At 39.0% G+C, this 18,151-nt stretch overlaps 1 protein-coding gene and 2 long non-coding RNA genes across 3 annotated transcripts in view; all 3 read right to left on the reverse strand.

Moving 5' to 3' along the window:
* The window catches only part of LOC115588307 (B-cell receptor CD22-like), a 342,428-nt gene that overhangs the window by 26,391 nt on the left and 297,886 nt on the right, over positions 1-18,151 (reverse strand). The window lies entirely within an intron of this gene.
* Positions 3,389-6,483, reverse strand: LOC115587783 (uncharacterized). Its single transcript, XR_003985169.1, has 4 exons — positions 6,406-6,483; positions 6,246-6,306; positions 5,781-5,950; positions 3,389-5,642 (listed from the first exon to the last, which is right to left on the reverse strand). It is a non-coding gene; the product is annotated as an uncharacterized LOC115587783 (long non-coding RNA).
* On the reverse strand, positions 7,669-9,307 carry LOC115587960 (uncharacterized). Its single transcript, XR_003985249.1, has 3 exons — positions 8,627-9,307; positions 8,282-8,491; positions 7,669-7,685 (listed from the first exon to the last, which is right to left on the reverse strand). It is a non-coding gene; the product is annotated as an uncharacterized LOC115587960 (long non-coding RNA).

Below are 18,151 nucleotides of genomic sequence, written 5' to 3' on the forward strand. Positions count from 1 at the left end.
AATGTGCATGTAGTCAGTAACTGTCTGACTTAACTAGTTATTTTATTGTTTTGTAAACTGTATATGGACCTCTCAATGCTGATTATGTAAGAATGAAAGACTCGTTCTGTGGGTTTCTAACAGGGGTAGAGGTAACGATTGCATTTACTCCTGTAAGGGAAATAAAGTCTTTATGTCTGCTGGTACTTGTGAGGGGCGGACTGATTATTGGCCTTGGCTGATTATGTCGAAAAACCGCCAGCCCTGAAAAAGCCACATCGGTCGACCCCTGGTGCTTTACTTCCTTTCGAGTTGCAATCGTTAGAGCACTAAAAACAAAAGTCATATGAAAAAGTCAGGATGAACCATGTAAGAGAGAAACAAAAGAAATGTCTTCAACCAGCAGCTGCAGTGTTGAAGGGGGACAGCGCTCCATGTCAAGACAACAATGTGTGGTGCAATGAGTTACAGTCTCCACCAGATGGCAGTTTGTTAGTGGAAGACTGTTTGGTAAACTCACACACCACACAGGAATAAATGCCTTCAGAATAAAAGTGGTCTTTGTAAGATGTTTCTATTTTTAAGATTTCTTTAAGAATAGCTTCTCTTTAAAAAGGGATAAACATTTGTTCAGATGAACTGCTAACATTATTCTAGTTTTAAATTCACCCTAACTAACCATGGCTTTAAGGATGCGCATCAATTCAACACATTTTCAAGGTTCCAAGACTGTTAGATTTTATGTGGAAATATAAGACAAAAGAGTCACAGTGTGTATTGATATAAATCGACTTTATGTTGCTCTGAATAAGAGTGATAAATGCTTTACAGTTTAAATGAAGATATAACTTACCTTGGCACAGAGAGAAGGGAGACAATAAATCCACTTGCTGCTGCGGGTAAACTTATCGCTGCTCCTCTAATCTTTCTTTAAGGCTTCAGAGGTGTTAAAGCTCGTCGGCAGATAAATCATGTACACAACAAATATAGCACACCTCAATAAACGTCTTTCAGTGGAGAATGATGTGTTCTTGAAAGACAACGTTCTTCTGTGCTCATCAGAGTGAGCATGAGACTGAGATCAAGCTGTGAAGACAAGCCTGACTTCCTTCCTTCTCACATTATTAATATGCATGATGAGGATGGGCTTCAGTTTACGGTCTGTCATACTTCTTATCCTCACTGGAAAGGCCGACATCAGGGTGTTGATCGACAACTTAAAGTTTTAGAATGACTAGTGTGGTTTCTGCTTACAGAGAAGTGGACTAGCTTCATATCTTATAACTTTACCAGAGCCCAAAACACTTGGATTCCAAACTAAAAATAACCGATGGATGAGTTTACCACCATTAATTATCGTTTATTTGTGCAGGAAGAGCTTATGATTACCTATTTAAGATTCTGTGATGGATTGTTTTTCAGCTACAAAAGATGTGTCCTATCTGCAACGCAATAAATATATTCAAGAATAGTTTAATGATTATCAGGATAATCGCAACATTTAACATTTTCATAATGTCTAAGCCTACCTTTGACCTTGTTCCTGGGGGACCATTTCTGTAGTGGAGTCTCTAAGCAGAAGTTTTTTTCACACCAGAGTACTTGTAAAACCAGGGTGACAATAAAAATCTTGAATCCTGAATGTTGATGGTGGTGCTGGAGCTGTTGATACAAACAACCAAATAATATTTAAACTATAACAGTGTTTTGACAAAGAAAATAAAATGGAAGAAAATCACACCAAGAAAAAAGGAAACAATGAACATGAACACAAAATGGTTTGTTATATCATAAACACTATCTTCTATCTACAAGTCAAATGTGGCTCTTCACTGCCATCTAGCAGCAGCAGTAGAAACTACAACAACATTAGCAAAATACATTCTTCAAACCACTTCATGTTTTTCTTAATTGGCATATCAGTTTCAAATTAAAACATATTATTTATCAGCTAATGAGTACTCTGAGACTTGCCTGTTATCAGCCTCATCAAACAACATATTTTACACAAGCACAGACTCTCATCTGCCACCACAGAGTTAGAAGCTAGTTCATGTCTTACTCCTGAGTAACTTAACAACTAGCTAACAAGAGAGAGACTACTGTGACATCACTATTTAACTAAAGTTATTATGGCTCACGTTAGAAAATAATTACTTACTTACACATCCAGCAGTCATGAAACACCTCTGGAGTTGTCTGTCTGGCTTCTTGGTAGATTTTGCTCCGGTTTGCTCATCACCTGTTTCTCTGTAACATGTCCAGGTCTTAAGCTTCTAGATATTCAGGTAACTTTATGAGGTAGAAGCAAACTTTTTCTGCCTTTTGCACTGTTGGAAGAAGATCCTCGGATCAGTTAGGGTAAAAGTATGAGTAATAAAATGCTCTTTAATTATCATTTAGACTTCATAATGCACAATAAACCCCCTAAATCTAATCAGGTTGGTATCGACAGTAAACCAATAGTGAAGAAATCACACTCAAAGGAATCAAAGCCACTTAACTACAGTTGAAAATATGTTTGTCTGAATTGTAATCAAGTAGAAGTAGCATTTGAAAACATAGTCAAGTGTTGTTAAAGCAGAATATGACATAATTAAGTATTTAATAAGTTAATTAATGTTAAAACAACGCTAGCTACTTTCCACCACTTGATACTGGGCAGCTAGCATACAGCTGGATTATCTGCTAAAACAGTAAGCTAGCATTAGCATTTAGAATATACATTTTCGAGGTATGTCAGTTAATATCTTGCTCAGGTCATCACAACTTACCACAGGTAAAAACAGAAGCCGTATTTTAATCTTCATTTGTGTTAAAACTGTTTCTAGTCATTTTAACTCGTAGTTAGCTTAACTTTCAGTCACCTAAACAGCAACTGTACGTCACCAACTGACAGTTAATCAACGTCTATATTTCTGTTATTATACATACATACGTCACATTAGAGCCACGCCAACGTTCTTTGACCTCTGACCTCGTCAAACGGTATGGTTAATTTGTCTCTTACGTCTGACGTCATGACTTGAAACGTTGACTGAGTAGTTCAGGGAGCCTCGGAAAGCCCAGTATGATCAATTAAAGAAAATAAAATCATGAAAACGAGCCTTGATTATACAAAAATACTTATATTCCCATGGTAAGTCGTGAAATTAAGATTTAAAAATGTAGAAATTGTTATCAGATAAAAAAACCTCAAGTCATGAGGCAAAGTCACAATGATGGGATAGATAGTTAAAATTATGAGATAAAAAAAAAAAGTAGTGGGTCACTGAAGCCCAGTTTCAATCATCTGTCCACTCTAAGACATTATGTTAAGAGATGTTTAATGTTGTGTTAAAAGCTCACCTTGCAGGCATGGTCTGATATATCAAATAAATCTGGCACAGTTCACCATTCAATCAATAAATTCAGTAAGTATGATACTTTATTGATCTCCAGGGTAAAATAAACATGTAACAAAAGCACAAGAGTCAGACTGAGAGGTCAGGAAAAACAACCCAATCGCACAAATATGTTGAAACTTTTTTATGTTGCATCTGTATTATATGTTTCTTAAGGTAAAACTTAAAATTCTATATTGTAGCAACGCTGTGCTATAGGTCTGATAAGGTTTAGGCAAAAAGAACACTTCTTAGGGTTCAGAAAAGATCATGTTTGGAAATGTCCAATTGCTAAAAAATGTATTGGTTTCGGGCTTACAAATGCTCAAACACCACCACATTACCCTCCACTTCCTGATATGACAGTCTGGTCATAAACAGGTAATATGAACATGATGACGCGTATTGTAGAGATGTCGATATAGTCGGTATGACACAAATTTCAGGATATGCAGAAATGTAAAATTACAAGATTTTATTCTGGCAACTGAGCTGCAGAGAAACAGATAAAAAACTTTACAATTAATATATACAAAATAAAAACACGATGTAACATTAGCCAACTACTGAGACATCAGTGATCTAGTAGAAATAGTTTAATGGAGTTATTATAACTAAGGTTCAGGAACTTGACCATGCCACCACGCCTTGCCGATCCGCCACCCAGGCTCAGCCAATCTAACCACCTGACCCAATCACACATGAAATCTATATAGGCAAGCCTAACCAGTTCTCTCCCGTTCATCCCAAGTTCTTCTAACCCTCCCCCCCAGACCCTCTCCTTCTCCATTATCCTCTCACAGAACTGCCAGCAGTCTAGCCTTCCACATTGACACTCAACAGGAAGAAGATCCTCCAGATCAGGAACCCAGGCAATCCCAGCACAGGAACCACGGGGAGATGATGAAGCCACTCCGACCAAGACGTGCGCCCATTGAGACGTACCCCCACTCTGAGTCTCAACCTCCCGGTTCCTAGACAGTCCAGCTAATCTGCGCCCCACTCAAACTCCCTCTACATCCACCGACCTCGACCCTTCCCTTTCTTCAGCCATCAACCTCGACCCCCCTCTTCCCATCCTTTCCAAAATCTTCTACCAATTCAATAAACTATCTTGAAAATCAAATTGTGGCATGGTCTTGTTCGTGAAAATCTGGTTATAAAGAAAAGTACAATAATACATTGAAACAGCAGACAGTTCTGATAACCCTCAGTTTGAAGTGTGCCTCTGAAAAAGAACCTCAGTTTACAGAGATCTTTGTCGTACTCCTCTGTCCCAACAAGACTCAGGACACACTACTGTAGATGTGAACACACAAAACAGAGGCAGAGCTAAGTGGTTGAGGCCAAAGGGTGTGTTGGGATCAGGACTGTCACTATATAAGATTGTAACAACACAATTATGGCGGCACAAATAGCGGTATCACAACATCTCTATAGAATTTGGAAACAATTATGCTCAGTCAAATTCATCTTTAACTTTGTTTACTGTGTGTTTTGTCTGTTTTCTGGCAAATTAATTACACTTACAATACAAGTGTAGGGAGGTGGAGAGAGAGCCTCTTACCATAACTGTACTAATGTGTACAAAAACAACAATTACACTCAACCAGTGTTAAGGTGCATTATCATCACCTACCACGACAAAGTGGGAAGGGAAAGAAAAATAAAGTGGCAATGTATTATGTACAAGCTGCTATCATACTTGTAATATTAACACTATTAGTATTTCAATTTAAAATATTCTGTTTGTTGTCAATATCGTTAGATCACAACTCTTCTAATTGGGGTTTGGTCTTAGACTCCTACAGTTTGGTCTGAGAGTAACTCACAAAGTATTTAATCCCTATCATGAGCTCCAACACCTGAGAGGCATCACATCACCTGTTGTACAACTACTTCAGGTGTGTTTTGGAGGCTGCAGAAGAAGAACAGTTGTCAGAGAGTAATTCAAAGATAAAAGATGAAAGTTCACTGAATATTGAACTTTCGATCATCAGGTTGCTGTAAAAAGCATGTTACTAGTTATATTTACAATTAAATGGATAATAAAGTCATAAAATACTTCACACATTCTTCCACTAAGCTGAACACTGGTGTATGTTTAGTTCATAAATCTGAGCTTCTCTAAGATATATAATTGTCTCTATTGCATATTCCTGCTTTAATACAAATGTTATGAAGAAACAGAAATATCAGATTATAAATGCAGGTCAGCGGGTTTTGTTGACGGTGCTGTACAACACAGCTGGATCCTCTGCAGCTCCCTGACCTCTGGCTCTGAGAAGAAGAAAAGATATTGCATGAAATAAAACAATTCTCATCTCAACAGTGATAATAATGAAGACAGATCAGATGTATTTTTAAAGTTGAGTCATTTTAATGTTGCACAGTGTTCCTGTATGAAGAGCCGCTCACCTCGGGGCGGTACTGGCACTGTTATTTCTGACAGCAGCGTACTCGACTTCCTGTTGCTCCACGTGTCTTCGAGGCTGAGCTGGTCTGATGTTGGAGTACAGATTATCTGCCTGGTTGTTGGAGAAGTGGACGCTGGCGTAATGAAAGTCCTCCTGCTCCTCCGGCTGTCCCTGCTCAGGTAGACATAAACAGAATTACTTTCAGATACATATTTTATATGAGTCTTTCATTTGAACAGTGCATTCTTACAGAGGATTAAAACCAGGATGAAAACAGCTGAAGCAGAAGCAGCTGTGGTAATAATGGAACTAATATCCCTGTTGTCAAAAGTGCAACATGAAGTCCTCCTCTGTCAGATGAGTTTTCTAGAAGCCCTTAAAGACACTGAGTGACTCAGCAGTATGAATAAACAGGAGCCAGACTGGGTTTTATGTCTTCTACAGTTAAATACAGAACTATCCTCACCTGTTCCCTGTCGTCTGGTCTCTCTTCAGCCTCAGTAGATTCCCTGGGAGCCCTCTTTTTCCTGGTTAGAACAGTTAATTAAAACATAAACACCTGAATGTTTTAATTCCATTTTGCGGTGATTGTACATTCAGTGATTCAGTAGAACAGAACTGCTCACCTGATCCACAGGAAGACAGAGAGAGAAATGATAGCCAGGAGAACGACAGTGATTGTTCCAGCAGCCACTGATTTCCCTGATACTAAGAAATGGTGATTAAAAGAAAACAGACAGTTATTCAGAGTGTTACAGCATGTTTTGTTCCGTTGGTCCAATAGAGTGATAAAATAAGATAAAACAAGATAAAAACAAAGATATTCTGGATAACAGTGCATGTCTGCGTGTTAAATCAGTGAATGTCCTGCTCAGTATAGGTGGACTATCTGTCAGGCTGTGGACACATGTAGTATAGTACATGACATAGAGATCAGGTTGAAACATAAACTCCACAGTGCCTTCTGCCAGACAAACAATGTAACGCATATATTTAAAAAGTTTGTGTGATTGTGTGTGTGTTAGAGCAACTTGTTCCTGTTCCATTTTTAAGAGTAAGCTGTGGTAAATGACATCACACAAATGTGTTTCAAATGTGTTCTAAATACTGGGGAACTGGAAAAGAAAATGATATCAATTCCGATCTCCAGTGAATTCATGGCACCAACTGATGACGCTGGTTCTGTAATTTAACTGTGTGGGGAACGAAACGTTTTCTCTTCCAACAATTCTAAAAACATGGCCATGTAATGAAATGAAGACAGCAATTTTGTTTCCATCAAAATATTCGTGGCAACACAAACTAGTATATAAGTACTACAGATCATTCCTCAGAGACAGAGTTGATAACAGGACTCTGGACACATTACATGTTGGATGTGTATTTATGTGTGGCAGCATCTGAAACTTTAGAGGTGGTTTTCTGGATCAATGAACATCTGTGCAGATCCGGAAACAGTTTGTAAATCAAAATCATTTCATCATCTACTGTAGCTGCTCAGTGAACAACAGCAGCAGACTGTGAAGGTGAAACAGGCAGAGCTGGAGAAAGTGCACTATCAGCAAAACACCTGACTGGGTAATAACGTTTTTAAACCTTGTCATAAGTTAATTTAAATCAGCTGTGTTTCACTCACATGTCACATTAATAGAGATGTATTCAGGAGTCCTCCTCCCCAGCTCGTTCTCAGCTGTACAGTAATACTCTCCAGAGTCAGAGGACTGGATGGAGCTGAAGACAAGCTGTGGTTCTTTACTGAGAGGATGAAGGTCTGGATCTCCATTCTCCTTGTACCAGGTGTATTTAGCTGCTGGGTTAGCATCACTGCTACAGGTCAGAGTCACTGAACTGCCCTCCACTATCTCAGCAGAGGGACTCACTGACACAGAGGGAAGCTTTGGAGCATCTGGAGGAGAACAAATAAAAACATTTCATTCAATTTTAATATGTGTGTTGACAATGGAGGTCCATGTTGGAAATAGAGAGAAATCAGAAATAGCAAACTAATTAATCTTACTTCAACCTAATCACCATAAATCCAAATAAACATAAAGATCACAGACAAAATGTTTCATAGTTCATTAGTGATCAAGGAAATTATACTGGTTCAGTGTCTTTGGACACTTTCATGTTTACTGATGAACTCTAGTAGGTAAGTTCGATAAAGTTCTGCATACTAACATTCAAAACACAAGTAGGAATAATATCTTATAACTCTTCACATCTGAACAATCATGTGACTAAATATTGTTCACTCTTGTGGACGGACCAGACTTAAAAAAAGTCCTTGAATAAATTGAAGATACAGACGGATCTGTGATCTGTTATTTTGTGGCTTAATTTGGAGTCAAGACACAAAAAAACAAGTATTTATTCAACAAGTCTAGAATCTTAGTGCAGCTGTTTGGTTGTCAATCACTTCTGTACAACAAATCACCAAATACCACTGAGTTACATCAACATGTTAAAGTCTCCATTAGATGGAACAGAAAGTAAACTCACACACTGGAGGAGACTGGAACATCTCAGAACCTTTGACAGCACAGGTGTACTCGTCTGCGTGACCAACGACATCTGGATAGTAATACCTGTTATTTTGAGCTATTTTCTTTCCATTCTTGAACCACATGAAGGAAGTTTGACCATCACAACTGCTGACACACGTCAGGTAAGTATTTGAATGTGATCGATGCACCTGCAGCTTGAGAGGCTCTGTAAACATGTGGTAATGAACAATGTTAATTATGTTCATAATTACATATATAAGATGTTTACAAACATTTACAGTGATTTGAATAAATTAAACACTTTCAACTAAATTAATTAATATTCAGATGAAACTCTTACCTGTGACAGACAACGTGACTCCAGGTGTACCATAATAACTCCCACCTGTTTGTTCTGTAATGAATCTGAACTTGTACTCAGCTGAGTCGCTCTCTCTCAGGTCTGTGATTCTCAGAGTGCAGATGTTGTTACCAAAGAAATACTGCACACGACCTGAATACTGTGGGTCTGTTTTCAGATCCACATAAATATAATCAATATATTTTCCAAACCAGAATCTATTCTTAACTCTCTGTACAGTGGATGGGTATATGTAGGTGCAGCTCATGTCCACTGTTGATCCTTTTAAGGCACAGATCTTAGTAGAGCTGTAAGTCACTCCCCAGTCATTCTGACCCTGTATCACTGTAACACAGAGAACATCAGAAAACACAATGACACTGAATAACTTCAGTTAACAATCAGTTAATAAGACAAAAGGTGATCAAACTACCAATATGATGTGGAGGAAAGGAAACATGGACGTGCTTCTAAATCCTCGATTATCAGACTAATTACTGTCATCAACAGTTCTTAATCATGCGTCAACAAAAAGTCGTCCACACAGAAAATTAATAAAAACATATTTTACACACTTTTCTGAGATGCTGAAGAAAAGTTGCACAAAATAATAATGCTACTCCACCCACATGTTAACTTCCCTTTAATAGGCACTTTCTAACTAATGCTTTAAATAAATAACACTTTATGACTTTTGTATGTTATTTCTGAATGACACCAGGATGAACACAAACAAAGGAAGAGTGGAAGATGTGAACATGCTTTCTACAGTTAAACTCAGTGTGCACCCAGTCTGAAGGTGCAGTGAAGTGAACAGGAATGTATTGAACCTGTGACCTTTAATGCAGTTTACTGACCAGGATAAGAGGAGAAATATTATTGATTAGAGTCTGTGCTGTTCTTGGTCAGTTCTCTCTGTTCACTCTGTGGTCAGGATGCTGCTGAGTGTGAAAACTACAAAAATAAAAGCAGAACACTGAGGTGTCAAACGCTTCAAGCAGCTATGATGTAATGATAAGCTGTCTGTATATAGCATGGAAACATCACACTGACGTCAGACAGCACTAACAGAACTAGCAGGGAGTGGTGCGGATGTACGATCATATACAAGAAGTACAGTCAGTTTTTGGGGTTTTACTGTGAGAACAATATCCCTCCAAAGAACTTCACTGTGATAAAAGTAGCTGCAGATACAAACTAATCGTCCTCCACATGAGCTGCTGCTTCTGCAGCCAGGGTCGACTTTAGAACAAATTAAACAGGATGAGAAGGGAAAAGTTCTGAAAACCCAAAATATTCTCAGTTTACAGCGTGTAAAAGTGCTGAGCACACAGCTACTTCATGCAAAAGTCCAGATTCCCTCTTTAAATGCAGTAAATGTGACTGTACCTGACACAGAGAGAAGGAAGACGACAAATCCACTCACTGCTGCAGTTAAACTCATATCTGCTCCTCTGATCTCTCTGTGAGGTTTCAGGGACAATAAAACATGTCAGCAGATAAAATAATGATGCACACAGGAGGTTTACAGTATCAGTCACATCTACAAACAATTCTACTTACAATGAAGACGGACGTCGTCTTGAGAGAAGCCGTTCCTCAGTTCTGAGTGAGCAGAAGTCAGATATCAGGCTCTTAAACCACTACGTTTCCTTCCTCTTCAGGTTATTAACATACATGGCGTGCCAAGTGTGAGCCAACACCCACATCGTACTAAAGTTGTCTTGCAAAGTATGAATTCAATGTAAATGCAGTATGGGATGCATTAAGTCACATTGCTTATTGTAAATATTTACAGCTGCCCTCTACAGTTCATCTCTCTGTGCTCTGAGGCAGGATGTCACACAGTCTGCAGGTGTAGTGAAGGAACAGGAATGCATTGTACCTGTCAACCACGAGGCAGTTTGACTGAAGAGGATGAAGAGCAGAGGGTTCATTATAAGAGAGGATGGAGAATGACATGTTGTTGCTGTTTCCTGGTTTGTTTCTTCTCTGTTCACTCTGTAGTCAGGTTGCTGCAGTGTGCAGAGAAAAGCAGAACACTGAGCCGAGAGAAACTCCCACATCTGTTAGTGTTAACAGCACATGAACATGTGACACACATAGTTCAAGAAGACTGGTAGGATCTGATGAGGACACACAACGGTTTTTAATCAATGTGGCTCATTTAGGTGGTTCAGATTGATAACTGAAACAGAACAAAACTATCTGCATGGCTACACACCACTGAAGGTAAGAGAGAAAGTGTCTTTTTGTAATTTGGGTGAACTGACCCTTTAAAGCAGACAGAGGAGGAAGCACTCACAGTGATGAAGCCTGAATGTGCCACACTTAAACTTCCCCACTAGAGGGCAGTGAACCATCAGAGACACTGAATCAGGAGCCTGAAACAACATTTTATCCTCCATCACTGAATGTTACATTACATTCAGATTTACTTCATTTTCATGAAGCATAACAGGAAGTGATTGAGTTCAGATTAGATTAGATTCAATTCACTGTCATTGTGTACAGTACAAGCACAGAGACAATGAAATGCAGTTAGCATCTGACCAGAAGTGCAAAAAGAAGCAGTAAAGTGCAAGCGTGTTCAGAATAAATATTGCAGGAGATTATAGACAGATTTACAGTATTTACAGTATATAAATAGAGTGTAAGTCGGTCGAGGTACAGTATGTGCACCGAGGTGTGGAGTCCAGAAGGGTGATAGACGCAGGGAAAAAGCTTCCCCTGAACCTGCTGGTCCGGGTGCAGAGTGACCTGTAGTGCCTCCTGGAGGGGAGGAGGGTGAACAGTCTGTGGTTGGGGTTAGAACAGTCCTTGACAATGCTACGCGACTTTCCTAGACATCGCTTGCTCTGGAGAGACTCGATGGAGGAGAGTGAGGAACCGGTGATGCGTTGGGCCGATTTCACCACCCTCTGCAGTGCTTTCCGCTCAGACACAGAGCAGTTGCCATACCAAACTGTGACACAGTTGGTAAGGATGCTCTCGATGGTGCAGCGGTAGCAGTTCACCAGAATCTGAGGAGACAGATGGATTTTCTTTAGTCTCTTCAGGAAGAAAGACGCTGGTGAGCCTTCTTGGTCAGGGTGGAGGTGTTGAGGGTCCAAGAGAGGTCCTCGGAGATGTGGACCACCATAAACATGAAGCTGGTGACACGCTCAACCTCTGTTCCATTGATACGGATGGGGGTGTGTGTGCCATCATTGGACTTTCTGTAGTCCACAATGAGCTCTTTGGTCTTCTTGGTGTTGAGAGCCAAGTCGTTGTTGGTGCACCACGCCGTTAGGTGCTGGACCTCCTCCCTGTAGGCCGACTCATCGTTGTTGCTGATGAGACCAATCACCGTTGTGTCGTCTGCGAACTTGACAATGGTGTTTTAACCATGTGCAGATGTGCAGTCGTAGGTAAAGAGGAAGTAAAGGAGGGGGCTCAGCAAGCATCCTTGTGGAGCGCCAGTGTTCAGGATGAGGGTTGAGGAGGTGAGGTGATCTAGCCTAACAGACTGTGGTCTGCTGGTTAGGAAATCCAGAATCAGTTGCAGAGGGATGTATTGATGCCGAGGTCACTGAGTTTGGTGATCAGTTTGGAGAGGATGATGGTGATGAATGCTGAACTGAAGTCGATGAACAGCATTCTCACGTAGGTGTTACCGTTGTCGAGGTGGGAGAGGGCAGAGTGAAGCCCTGTAGATCTTCTGTACTCCTGTTCTGGTGGTAGGAGAATTGGTAGGGGTCCAGTGTGAGTGGTAAACTGGATTTGAGGTGAGCCAGGACCACTCGAAGCACTTTGTGATGAGTTCAGGAGTCCAAAGTTCAAAGTAGTGATCAAAAAATGTAACCTATTAATGTAACTCAACTCTTTGAGGTGAGCAAGACAAAAAAATAAATCAAATGTACTAAACACTTTAAATCTAATAACCATATGTCTCATATGTAAATGTTTTGCACTCACACTGGAGATCTATGAAGAGAGATGAAGAGTAGATCTGTCCATATTTATTCTCAGACTTGCAGTGATAGATCCCTCTGTCTTCCGAGCTGATGGAGGGGAAATGCAACTTCACCCCTGGTGTCTGAATCAGTGTTTGATTCTCCTTGTACCAGGTGTAATTAGCTGCTGGGTTAGCATCACTGCTACAGGTCAGAGTCACTGAACTGCCCTCCATTATTTCACCAGAGGGACTCACTGACACAGAGGGAAGCTTTGGAGCATCTGGAGGAGAAAACATGAAGAAGGTGATGTTTGATCTGCCCCTTGCCAACACCAGTTAAAACACTAGTCACTGTGTTGTTTCTAGGTATGAAATTGTAAGATTTCATTTGTGACACAGAGGGAAACATGAACAACAACAACAACAACATTTAGCATCATATCACACAATCAATCTAGAAAAATATTATTTAGGTAATCATTTATTTTCATATAATTCTAAAAAATAGCTTTTAATTTGCTCTGAGTAACTAAATGCCCAACAATGTAAATATAGACATACATTACCTTGAACAGAGAGAAGGAGGATAAGGAATCCACTCACTGTCACTTTTAAACTCATAGCTGCTCCTCTCATCTCAGTGTGAATCCTGAGAAATTAAATCAGCAGGTCAATGTATGAAAGATCAATCATATCACATTAATCATCACACTAAATATATCAATAAATAATTCTGCTTATGACAGAGAAACATTTCCTCTTTAAAGATAATGTCCCTCTGTGGTCAGCACAGTAGGCAGCAGACAGATGTGAAGCTGTTAAACTAGACTTTTTAATGTGCATGTAGTCAGTAACTGTCTGACTTAACTAGTCATTTTATTGTTTTGTAAACTGTATATGGACCTCTTAATGCTGATTATTTAAGAATAAGAGACCTGTTCTGTGGGTTTCTAAGAGAGGTGGAGGTAATGATTGCATTTACTCTTGTAAAGGAAACAAAGTCTTTATGTCTGCTGGTACTTGTGAGGGGCAGACTGATTATTGGCCCTAGCTGATTATGTCGAAAAACCGACCGGCCCGGAAAAATCCACATCAGTCGACCCCTGGTGCTTTACTTCCTTTCGATTTGCCATCATTACAGCACTAAAAACAAAAGTCACATATAAAGTCATGATGAACCACGTAAGAGAGAAACAAAAGAAATGTCTTCAACCAGCAGCTGCAGTGTTGAAGGGGGACAGCGCTCCATGTCAAGACAACAATGTGTGGTGCAATGAGTTACAGTCTCCACCAGATGGCAGTTTGTTAGTGGAAGACTGTTTGGTAAACTCACACACCACACAGGAATAGATGCCTTCAGAATAAAAGTGGTCCTTGTAAGATGTTTCTATTGTTAAGACTTCTTTAAGAATAGCTTCTCTTTAAAAAGGGATAAACATTTGTTCAGATGAACCGCTAACATTATTCTAGTTTTAAATTCACCCTAACTAACTGTGGCTTTAAGGATGCGCATCAATTCAACACATTTTCAAGGTTCCAAGACTGTTAGATTTCATGTGGAAATACAAGACAAAAGAGTCACAGTGTGTATTGATATAAATCGACTTTATGTTGCTCTGAATAAGTGATAAATGCTTTACAGTTTAAATGAAGATATAACCTACCTTGGCACAGAGAGAAGGGAGACAATAAATCCACTTGCTGCTGCGGGTAAACTTATCGCTGCTCCTCTTATCTTTCTTTAAGGCTTCAGAGATGTTAAAGCTCGTCGGCAGATAAATCATGTACACAACAAATATAGCACACCTCAATAAACGTCTTTCAGTGGAGGATGATGTGTTCTTGAAAGACAACGTTCCTCTGTGGTCATCAGAGTGAGCATGAGACTGAGATCAAGCTGTGAAGACAAGCCTGACTCCTTCTCACATTATTAATATGCATGATGAGGATGGGCTACAGTTTACAGTCTGTCATACTTCTTATCCTCACTGGAAAGGCCGACACCAGGGTGATGATTGACAACTTAAAGTTTCCGAATGACTCCGAATGGCTTCTGCTCACAGAGGAGAGGACTAGCTTCATATCTTATAACTTTACCAGAGCCAAAAACACTTGGACTCCAAACTAAAAATAACCGATGGATGAGGTTACCACCATTAATTATCGTTTATTTGTGCAGGAAGAGCTTATGATTACCTATTCAAGATTATGTGATGGATTATTTTTCAGCTACAAAAGATGTCTCCCATCTGCGATGCAATGAATATATTTAGGAATAGTGTGATGATTATAAAGATAATTGCAACATTTAACATTTTCATAATGTCTAAGCCTACATTTGACCTTGTTCCTGGGGGACCATTTCTGTAGTGGAGTCTCTAAGCAGAAGATTTTCACACCAGAGTACTTGTAAAACCAGGGTGAAAATAAACATCTCGAATCCTGACTGTTGATGGTGATGCTGGAGCTGTTGATACAAACAATCAAATAATATCAAAACTATAACAGTGTTTTGACAAATACCAAAAAAAAAAAACACACAATGAAAACACACAGGAAAAATGAAACAATGAACATGAACACAAAATGGTTTGTTATATTATAAACACTATCTTCTATCTACAAGTCAAATGTGGCTCTTCACTGCCATCTAGCAGCAGCAGTAGAAACTACAACTAAATCAGCAAAATACATTCTTCAAACCCCTCCATGTTTTTCTTAATTGGCACATCAGTTTCAGATTAAAAGCATATTATTTGTAAGTGAGTACTCTGACACTTGCCAGCTGTTAGCCTCACCGAATAACATAACGACTCTCATCTGCCACCACAGAGTTAGAAGCTAGTTCATGTCTTACTCCTGAGTGACTTAACAACTAGCTAACAAGAGAGAGACTACTGTGACATCACTATTTAACTAAAGTTATTATGGCTCACATTAGAAAATAAGTGCTTACTTACACATCCAGCAGTCATGAAACACCTCTGGAGTTTTCTGTCTGGCTTCTTGGTAGATTTTGCTCTGTTTGCTCATCACATGTTCCTCTTGTAACATGTCCAGGTCTTAAGTTTCTAGATATTCAGGTAACTTTTTCAGGTAGAAGCAAACTTTTTCTGCCTTTTGTAGTGTTGGAAGAAGATCCTCGAATCAGTCAGGTAAAAGTATTCGCAACAAAATGCTCTTTAATTATCATTAAGTCTTCATAAGGCAGAATAAACCCCTTAAAAAAGTTTAAAGCTAAGATATTCTTTTAGTATTGATGCATTACTGATACACGTTTAATCTAATCAGATTGGTACTACAGAAAACCAATACCAGAGGAATCAGATCTCAAAGGAATCAAATCTACTTAATTACAGCTAAAAATATGTTTGTCTGAATTGTAGTCAATTAGAAGTAGCATTCAAAGACACAGTCAAGTGATGTTAAAGCAGAATATGACACAATACAGTACTGAATAAGTTAATTAATGTTAAAACAATGCTACCTACTTTCCACCACTTGATACTGGGCAGCTAGCATAAAGCTGAATTATCTGCTAAAACAGTAAGCTAGCATTAGCATTCAGAATATATACATTTTCGAGGTATATCAGTTAATATCTTGCTCACATCGTCACAATTTACCACAGGTAAAAACAGAAGCCGTATTTTAATCTTCATTAGTGTAAAAACTGTTTATAGTCATTTTAACTCGTAGTTATCTTAACTTTCAGCCACTTAAACAGCAACTGTACGTCATCAACTTACAGTTAATCAACGTCTACATTTCTGTTATTACACATACGTCACATTCGAGACACGCGACCGTTCTTTGACCTCTGACCTCGTCAAACGGTACTGCCGTTAATTTGTGTCTTACGTCTGACGTCATGGCTTGAAACGTTAACTGAGCAGTTCAGGGAGCCTCAGAAAGCCCAGCATCGTCAGTTAAAGAAAATAAAATCATGAAAACGAGCCTTTACTACACAAAATTACGTATACTCCCATGGTAAATCATTAAAATAAGACTTAAAAATGTAGAAATTGGGAGAAAAAAAGTATCAATTATCAGATTAAAAACTCAAATTATGAGAAACTATCAAAATTACAAGATAGATGTTGACTCAGAATCTCATGATTGTGATTTTTTTTTCAGTCTCATGACTGTGACTTTCATCCCATAATTTGTATGTATTTCAAATTAATTAGTTTTAATCTTCCAATATTTACTGTTTTATCATATTGTCTTTTTATTTGATAATTATTGCTTATTATATGATAATAATGACTTCTCTTTCATAGTTTATACTTTATATTTCACAATCTCTCTCATCTCATTTTCCTTCCGCTTATCCATGATGTTACCACATTTTTATCCCCCCTATCTTCAAGGGGTTGCGGGGTTTCTGGAGCCAATCCCAGTTTCTCTATGTTAGAGGGCAGGGTACACCATGGACGAGTCGCCAGCTCATCGCAGGGCCCTTACTGATGGCAGAGGCCGCCACACAAGGTCCCGAATGCGTATCAGGAGCAATTTTGGGGTTCAGTATCTTACTCAAGGATACTTCGACATGTGGCTCAGTTCCACCCCAGGGGAGCTGCGACACAAACCAGTGACCTTCTGATCACTAGCGACCTGCTCTACCCACTGAGCCACTGCCCCCCCGCCTCATGATCATTACTTTTTATCTCATAATTTTGACTTTCAATCACATACATTTGACTTTTTGTCATTTCTCTTCATCACATTATGTTTTTCCATAAGTGGCAGAAATGGGCTTCCATAGTGTTGCCCGTTTTAAATAAATAATGCAGTATATAAAAATTAGGTACAGTAGTATTGCTGGTATAATGTAGTCTTGTGGCAGTGAGTCATACAGAGTTGTAGGAAGAATTTTTAACACACTTCTGTGGAGGTGACAGCCTGAAGACGCACAAGACATCAAAAAATAAAATTAGTTCGGACCTCATTTCATGTTTCTAGTTGTCTTGTAGTGCTTCAAAGATTTAACTTGTTTTGTTGTTTTTGCTTCATTCTCCTAAACAACTGCATACTTGTTTTAATAGTTAACAAACTACCAGAAAAACACAACATAAAAAGACTCCATACAGCTTGTCAGGTGTAAACCAGCCCTCCAGAAGCCCAAAGATCACAAATTGATGTGAAAAGACGTTATTTATGCCCTTCACATGTGGTCAAGTTTGTGCTTAGATCAGCAGCTAGATAATCGTACAAGATACAGTAACAAAACTTTAAAGGTGTGGAGTTGAGATCATAATGAAGGCGGAGTTCAAAGATGGGTGTGAGCATCTTTGAAGTAGAGGAAGGAGCAACTGGTGCCCCTCTTTTTGCCCATGACCCACAACTGTTTTAAGTGGTGAGTCACTGAAGCCCAGTTTCAAACATCCGTCCTCTCTAAGACATTATGTTAAGAGATGTTTCATGTTGTGTTAAACATTCAACTTGCAGGTATGGTCTGAAATATCAAATAAATCTGGCAGAGTTCATCAATCAATTAATTCAGTAAGTATGATACTTTATTGATTTCCAGGATAAAATTAACATGTTACAGAAGCCCCAAAGGTCAGGAAAAACAACCCAATTGC

Source organism: Sparus aurata, chromosome 1, assembly GCF_900880675.1.
Source record: "Sparus aurata chromosome 1, fSpaAur1.1, whole genome shotgun sequence".
NCBI classification, from domain to species: Eukaryota; Metazoa; Chordata; class Actinopteri; order Spariformes; family Sparidae; genus Sparus; species Sparus aurata.